The 7938-nt window shown below is 36.0% G+C and overlaps 1 long non-coding RNA gene across 1 annotated transcript; it reads right to left on the bottom strand.

The window, feature by feature from the left end:
• Positions 1-405: 405 nt before the first annotated feature.
• Positions 406-1863, bottom strand: LOC133719765 (uncharacterized). Its single transcript, XR_009851453.1, has 4 exons — positions 1615-1863; positions 1260-1320; positions 1005-1077; positions 406-730 (listed from the first exon to the last, which is right to left on the bottom strand). It is a non-coding gene; the product is annotated as an uncharacterized LOC133719765 (long non-coding RNA).
• Between the last annotated feature and the right edge of the window lie 6075 nt (positions 1864-7938).

Raw genomic sequence — 7938 nt, forward strand, 5'->3', positions numbered from 1 at the left:
TCCTAGTGGCAGGGTGAAGCTACGTGTCGTCAAATTTATCTTCCGGCGGCAACATAGTAGGAAAGCTGTGAGTATGGTAATTATGCTATGTTGTAATCGAGTTACATATCGAGTTATCTTTCCGTTATGTCACCGCTATGTGGAAGCAAATAGAGTCGCCAGTCAAGCGCTCTTTGCTAGTTGGTGCCTTGTTGAATACAGTTATTTGGTAGAGACTCATGATAGGATTTCAGGATGTTCTCTATATGCTTAATGTCCCCCCCTTGTATTCAACAGTTTCATTAATCAAGGCTTGAGGACAACCGCACCAGCCCTTTATTCAAAAAAAAAAAAAAATTTAGCTCTGTCTTACTGAAGACCATCCATCCAACAATAATGTTTTCAGGACTAAAATTTAGCCCCGGATCCAATATAGCTCTCCATTGCTAGAGATGGCTTAAGACATGGAGTTTACAATGTAACTAAAAACTTGATAATCTCTTTGCAGTAGTACTCCTACTCATCTATTTATACTATGACTGACTATTCTAGTATTCTATGTAAACATAATGATTTCAAAACAGTTATTGTTGATTTGATAATCTCTTGCAGTGACAACCTAATCAAAAACAGGCTCCAGCTGAGTTTGTCAAGCAGATAATCCCTTGGTGAAGCGTGTATTCTTTCCGAGAGAGATTACGTTGAATTTCCACAATATTTGGACATTGTCTTGGCAAATCTTGTCATGTTTCTGAAAATTGACAAGTTCAACATATACTGCAGTCAGTAGAAAAGCTTAACTAAGAATTTATAATAACAACAGGCAGTGAATTGAATAACAATGCAATTGTAAACATTTAGAGTTTTAAAATTAGAGGAACCAAAGTTAACCAAATTTTGTATTTGAGTTACTCTTGATCTTAGTTATTAGTTGATACTCATCCTTCTCTATATATAGCGAGATTTTTAAGAACCAATAATTACCTAGTAAGTTTTGATTTAATCAAAACGTGTTAATAACATACCTTCGGATATGGAGCATATAGTCTTTCTTGGTGAACACTTCATCTCCTCCATGTCATTCACGTAGTTGCTCAGCTGCAACGTACGTTATTAATACATGGAGGATAAATGTTTACATGTCATTTATACGAAGGTCTATAAAATAATAAACAAACTAATAATAAAAGGCGTTGATATTAACACATTGTTCGTGCTAATTATAACAACTGCCCTCATAGATTTACTGTCATATAATACAGTAATATTATGATACATACCGGGAAATTTAATTGCATACACTCGCCCCATAACTTTAGAGCTTCTTGGTCCAAAGTCCACCTGCCAGATTGAAGGAGAATTCGTAAAAACTAATGGGAGAAAATGATTGCCAATTTAGTCTACATACAAGCTATAGCTAGGATTCTTCAGTATAAACAAGAACTAAATAACATAATCGAATTCTAAGTTAACCAAATTTAATAAAAGTGTAAGTAAAATAGAATTAACGGAAACCATCACATAAATTAATTAAGTTTATGACCACTTTTTCACTGATTCTTAAAACTAAACAACCATAAGCAATATCATATTCAAATGAAAGCTCAGGAGGCTAGAAGAGGAACAAATTCATACCTATGCATGGTATCACCGGAAAAGAAGCCAGAAAAGATTGAATCTTCTCGCGCTCATTCTATTGTGCTACAGTGTTTCCCATACCATCCATTTCTACAAAGGAATAAGTTCCTTAAACTAAAGTTTGTTCTCCTTTTCCATCCTTTCCAGTTTCGCCTCTCCTTCCTTTCCTCCCTTCCCTTCACCCTAAAACTTAAAGTTTGACTCTTCATATCTAAAACCTAAATCAGCAACCATTACCAATGAAAGAATGATACTAATATATGTATTCAAAAGGAAAATTGTAGAGGGTATTTATAAGAACTTTGAGTGACAGAACCAATTTTGAAATAAAATATTGTTTAGTGAAAGACAGAAGCATTAACTAGTTTCACATGAAAATACATCGAGTTGAGAGACATCAGGTGAATATAGTAAATGCATTTAAGAATTATATAAATTAAAAGTAGCTAACTGTAACGGCTTATCTTGACACACACCTCAACTTGCTTTTCATTTCACATGATAACATCTTCTCAATATATAGATCAGTTTATCCTGACACACACCTCAACTTACATGTCATTTCACATGATAACATCTTTTCAATCAATTAGTAACCATTTCCCAATGAAAGAAACATTGAGGTATATGGCTCAATTACTAATATGTATGTAGTCCGAAAGAAGGTTATGAGATAATTTACACAAAAGATTGTTGACCGAACTAATTAATATGTAATGAAAGATTTGTTTCAGAAAAGTTAAAATCATTAATCTGTTTCACTTTCACATGAAAATACACACAGCTTAAAGACTTCACGTGAATATAGTGAATGCATTAATAAATTACATAAATGTTATCCTGACACACATATTGATTTGTAAGATTTATGCGCATTACCAATGTCTTAGCAACCATTTGAAGTCTCTTAATGGTGACTTCAAATAGAATTAGGCCGTAGGGTGGTGGCAGCAGAAGGCGGCAGCGGCCAGAGGCACTGCGGCAGTCCGAGAGCTCCCTTGGATCAACTTTTGATCCTTGCTTCGCATAATTCGAAAGAAAGGATATCCATGAAAAATCTTTAAGTACAGATTATCATATCATGACCAGGATATCTTAATTTATCGTGCCAAAATCAATATGTATAGGAATCCCATAAGTCATTCCTTATGAAATTGTTAGATTCGATGGCTCGAATAGTGGTAACATAAAGTCCACTAAAGAGACACATAAGTTTCTCTATGATGCGCTTATGTCTGCAATCATTAGAGGTAATGCAAATGAATTCTTTCACATTTTCACAATGTGTTTCCGTATGATATCTCTTGGCTTGAATATCTCTAAATCTCAAGAAGTTTTTTTGGCTGTAGGAGTGTAAAGAGCTTCTATGATTGTTATTATGGTACCATTGGGCAAAACAAATTAGGTCATTCAGCGGTCTTGGATCAAATTTGATGGGCTTACCATAGTTGGATCAAATAAAATTGAGGGAAAAAAAATCAAATTTTATTCATTCAGCCAACGAATACATCAAAGTTCTGAAACAATATCTAATCCAAATAACTATTAATACTAACAATGGTAGTCATTCAACTTCTTTCGGTAACTCCAACACAAATACAACCAGGTAAGAAGAGAACAGATGTCGATGGCTAGCTTAAGTACACATATCTCTTACAACGTACTCTAGCCTATACATAGTATCCATTTTTGATGAACCTGTCACGCCCCAAAATTTGGAGGTGAAAACTGTACTATTATTAAGTCAAAATGATAAAAAGAAAAGCTTCAAAATACACTTTAGTTAATTTGGAAATAAAAACTTTAAAATAAATAAATAAATAAAAAAGCAGTGGAAGCTGCATTCTAAAATTTAGAACAATATCTCAAACAAGAAACTTGAATGTTTATTCTAGGGGACGCCAACACAATCACTAGCTGCTACCAAGTCTTCTAAGCATTCAATTCATCTTCAGTACCAAGAACCACAACAAATTACTAATGAGATATAAACTTAGTAACTATAACACTCCTATTGGAGGCATTCCATACTAATTATATATATATACGATATAGCAAAATGCATAGAACATGGAAACTCACCACATGCCAATATCTTTGGTAAAAGAATGGAGTCATACCATTTGGGCTGGAGCTTTTGGATGGATGCATTTGGAAAAGAGTATTCCAGATCTCCTCAGCAAAATAAGGGTTAGTTAAGTCTGAGTTCATCAAATCAGTAACTTTCTTTGGTGTTGCATCAATTACCTCTTGCAAAGCTGTAGTGTCATTACTTTTATGGCACGTTTACTTACTTGGAATGGGAGGGAATGATTATGGGTTAAAGATATTCCTGCGTTTACTAACACAAAAAGGAATCGGAATGATTCAGAGTAAAAGTATTCATGCGTTTACTAACACATGAAGGAATCAGATTAGGTGGAGGTTCCACCTCCTTATAAGGAATTGATTCCTGAATACTCAAGAATTTGATTACAAAGGGGGAGATAGGTTTAGGAATCAACTCCTCTGGAATCAATACCGATTCCTTTCTTCTCCCATTCCAGTTGTTTTCGATTCATGATTATTTTCCATTCCAAGTAAGTAAACGTGCCATTAGAAGAGAATACATGACTAAAATATTGCTGGAGTACATGTTGAATTTATGCCAGCTCAGTTTGCCACAAACCCTGCTCATCTCTTATGCCTTTGATTGTGTTTCTGCTTTTCTTGTTACTTGCTCTCCTCTGCAAATACGCTGAGTTTCGGTCTCCTTCTTTTAGCCATATTGCACGAGATCTTTGCCTCCAATACTTTTCTTGCTGTGCTAGTAAGTTGCTATGTTTGATATGTAGAAGCCTTTGTTCTTCATATTGGTCGAGAGAGTATGGTTGCCGCATAATGTCATATAGCTTCTCCTGGATGACTCTCACTTCCACTTTTTTCTTGTCAAGCTCGGTGGCATGCCAATTCATTAGTCGTGCCCCAGCTTTCTTAATTTTTTGCCCTATTTGTTTCAAAGCATTACCAGTGGTTGGTGTAGCCCATTCTTGTGCAATTATGTTGCTGCATTCAGTGTTGCCATGCCAAATCTCTTCAAATCTGAACATTCGTTGCCTTCTTCTATGTATAACTTTCTCTACATGTATCTCAATCAGAACAAGGCAATGATCGAACTCACTCGGATTTAGAGTTACAACATGGCTGTAAGTAAATAGTTGTAACGTTCCGTATCTCAATTTACCCGTTTACTAGTCATTTGGATGGTAAACGACAACTACTTTAACTTTTTACTTTGTTTCGATACTTTTAGTGGCCCTAAAAGTTGACTTTTTGTTTGGGTCAAAATTTGAGAAAATTTCCTTCATGAAAGTTGCAGAGGACGTTAAACCGAGTGCGTGCATATGTGGTACGTAAAAATCGGAGTTTGTATGTGAAAGTTATAAGCGAAAAATGGAAGTTATTGTTCATGGTAAGTAGTATAAATTCAAATTTTCTACTGTGGCCGGGTAATTTTCTCTCTCTCCCCCCCACGCGTTTTCTCTCTCTTCTCCGAGCTCTCTCTATCTCTCTCCTCTGCAACTCCGGCCATCTCTCTCTTCCGGCCACCTGGGGACGAACAACTGCACCGTTCGACTCCTCTACTCCTACCCAACCTCCTTACGGTGACAACTCACGGCGTCTTGGCCGAAAAACGAAGACCCAAGGCCGAGAAGCTCACGGCCCCGTTTTGAGCCAACGCGTCAATCTCCCAACTCCGGCCACCAAAAACGGTCAGACCAGGTCCATTAGGAACGCATTGAGACGAAGAACATCCTCCCCAAAGCTTTTGCCGAGAATCGAAATGTGGAGGAAGAATTGACAGCTGGAAGCTACGAGTCACTATTCATGATTCGGGTCCAAACTTCTCCTTAATTGTTGAGGACGAGGTACTTACTCATCACTCGATGAGGATCCTTACGCTTGGATACCACGTTAGCCGTATACTGTGAGTGCACTTTTGTTTCTAAATAATGATGCATGCAATTGTTTTTCCCAAAATAAGTATTTATTTAATTAATTATCATATCGATTGGATTTTCGAATTGAAGTTTGTATGATCGATTTTGAATTTGTGATTTATATTGAATTTCGACGAAGTATTTTCCGAGGTGATTTCCGAAATTATTTATATTTTCATTCGACGATTCTGAGATTTCTGAAGGTTTTCAAAAATGGGATTTTCGAGAGAATTTTTCCCATCTATTATTCCTCACCTATTTATTTATGAATTAACTAATATTTTGGCATGCGGGGCCACGTCGTTAGAATATGTATTTTTCTCGTGAGATATTGGAGAAGCCTTACTGATTTTCGATTTTCATATGTTTTTAACCCACCATACCTGGGTCGTCATATTTATTGCTAGCTAGCCTATTAGTACTCCTCCCCACTTACTCTGTGTTTGTGGGTGAATTGAGCAGAGCATTGGATGCTCAAGAGTGTGGGACACTCCGACCCGAGCCTGGAAGGCTCCCTTACTCGTATGGTGATGACTTCTTCCCCATACTCTATTGTTACTTAACTAGAGGGGCTAGTCCGATTTCTCTTAACCAGCGGGGCTAGTATGTTTTCACGAGATTTTGAGTTTAAAGAAATGTGTTTTATAAATGTTGCATGCATTGGACTTTCAAAGGAATAAATGTGGGAAAGTATAAACTCCTTTTGTTTTACAATTACTTATTTTTGTCCACTCACGCTAACGTTTTTATCTACTTTCTCCTGGGCCCTTCGGTTTCAAATGCCCAGTCTGCAGAGTAACTGGTTTGGCATAGTAGGATTCGGGGCATAGCATCTGCTGCTGTAGTTATCATATTATAGGTTAATCGCTGAACCTACTTGTATTATATATGAATTTTTTTTTTCTCTTTTAGATTGCTTTGATAATCTGTGGGACAAATGCTGTAAAGTTTGGGAGTTTCACTTGTGTTTTTGGGTTATGTTGTATGGTTCGTATTTCAATTGTAAATTGTGAAGTTGTTGTGATTTGGGGAGCAAGGTGGCTCCAGAAGAATAAGGATGGCTTATTAGAAGTGTGAATGTGTTTTTACAGGTTTTTGGGTAGTCCATTTTAGGGGTGACTCTGCCGAATTTTTGGTATAGTTATTCCTAAGGTGGGCCCCACAGGGCCACCTCCGATTTCAGGGTGAAACTCGGGGCGGGTCCTGTCAATAGTGCTCTCCACTTTGGTGACTGAAAACTTCAATCCAGCCTCTCTTTTGTGTATCTTGTTTTCAGAAGCTGAAATTTAATGTAAGCCGTAGAGATCTATTATTTTATAGTTGAAAAATTAGATAAAGTAATGAGATTAGGAGAAGATTCAAATTCTTAGTTGCTTGAATTTTAACCCTAATAGGTAGCTAGAACTTTGTGATCTGAGAAAGAAAAGCAAAGAGTTTGTCGCATTTCATTTTTATTTGGTGGGGAGATTAAACATGTGTAGAGCTTTCAATCATAGCTCCTTGATAGGAGCCTTCCAATTCTTGCGAAGGTTGAATGAGATTGTTTAGGTGGAAGAAAGGGCGGAAGGTCAGTTTATGTTCACCTTCACTGATGTCGAGGACATTTTGCGCATCAAGAATGGGGGTCCATGGAGTTTTAATCAAGCTCAATCATGCTTGATGACAATGTCAGAAATACTACCACTAGACCTGAAGGATTAGGACATTAACCTATCTACTTTATATGCATAATGAACACACAAGCACCGAAGAAATACTATGTCCTAATCATTAAAAGTCAGAGCCAAATCCGTATCTTGTAGATTAACGGCTACGGTCCACTAATGTAATCTGTTTATTATATTAATTTTTTATATTTATTATAAACTTTTATCATAATATTTAATAAACAAATTATACAATGATAAAATATTTAAACAATTTAAAGAGTTTTAGTTTTCTCTCGATGGATGTGGGAGAGTTGATGGTTTCAAAAAGTGGGGCAAGTAGTTAAATAGTTTAGAATAATTTTCATTTTTTTTGTATTTTATTTGACATCATTGCCCCTCATATTAAATAGATTTCCTATATTCTTTAATATTTAGGGGGTAGTTAAGTCAAAATATTCGGTTATGTTTGACAAACCCTATTTCTTAAGGGTTTTTGTCCATTTACCCCATTTCTAGGGATTTTTTTCCAGTTACTCCTTTAAGTTTTTTTAATTTTCACTTACTCAAAACACTCTAAAGAAGTCTTCCCTAATACCCCATTAAATTTTTATTATTTTTTATTTTTTTAATACCATTTTACCCTCACCTCTTTGTTACTTAGAGAGAGAAAGAGAAAATGGAAGAGAGAGAAA

The sequence above is a fragment of the Rosa rugosa genome, chromosome 7 (genome assembly GCF_958449725.1).
Source record: "Rosa rugosa chromosome 7, drRosRugo1.1, whole genome shotgun sequence".
Taxonomy (NCBI): domain Eukaryota; kingdom Viridiplantae; phylum Streptophyta; class Magnoliopsida; order Rosales; family Rosaceae; genus Rosa; species Rosa rugosa.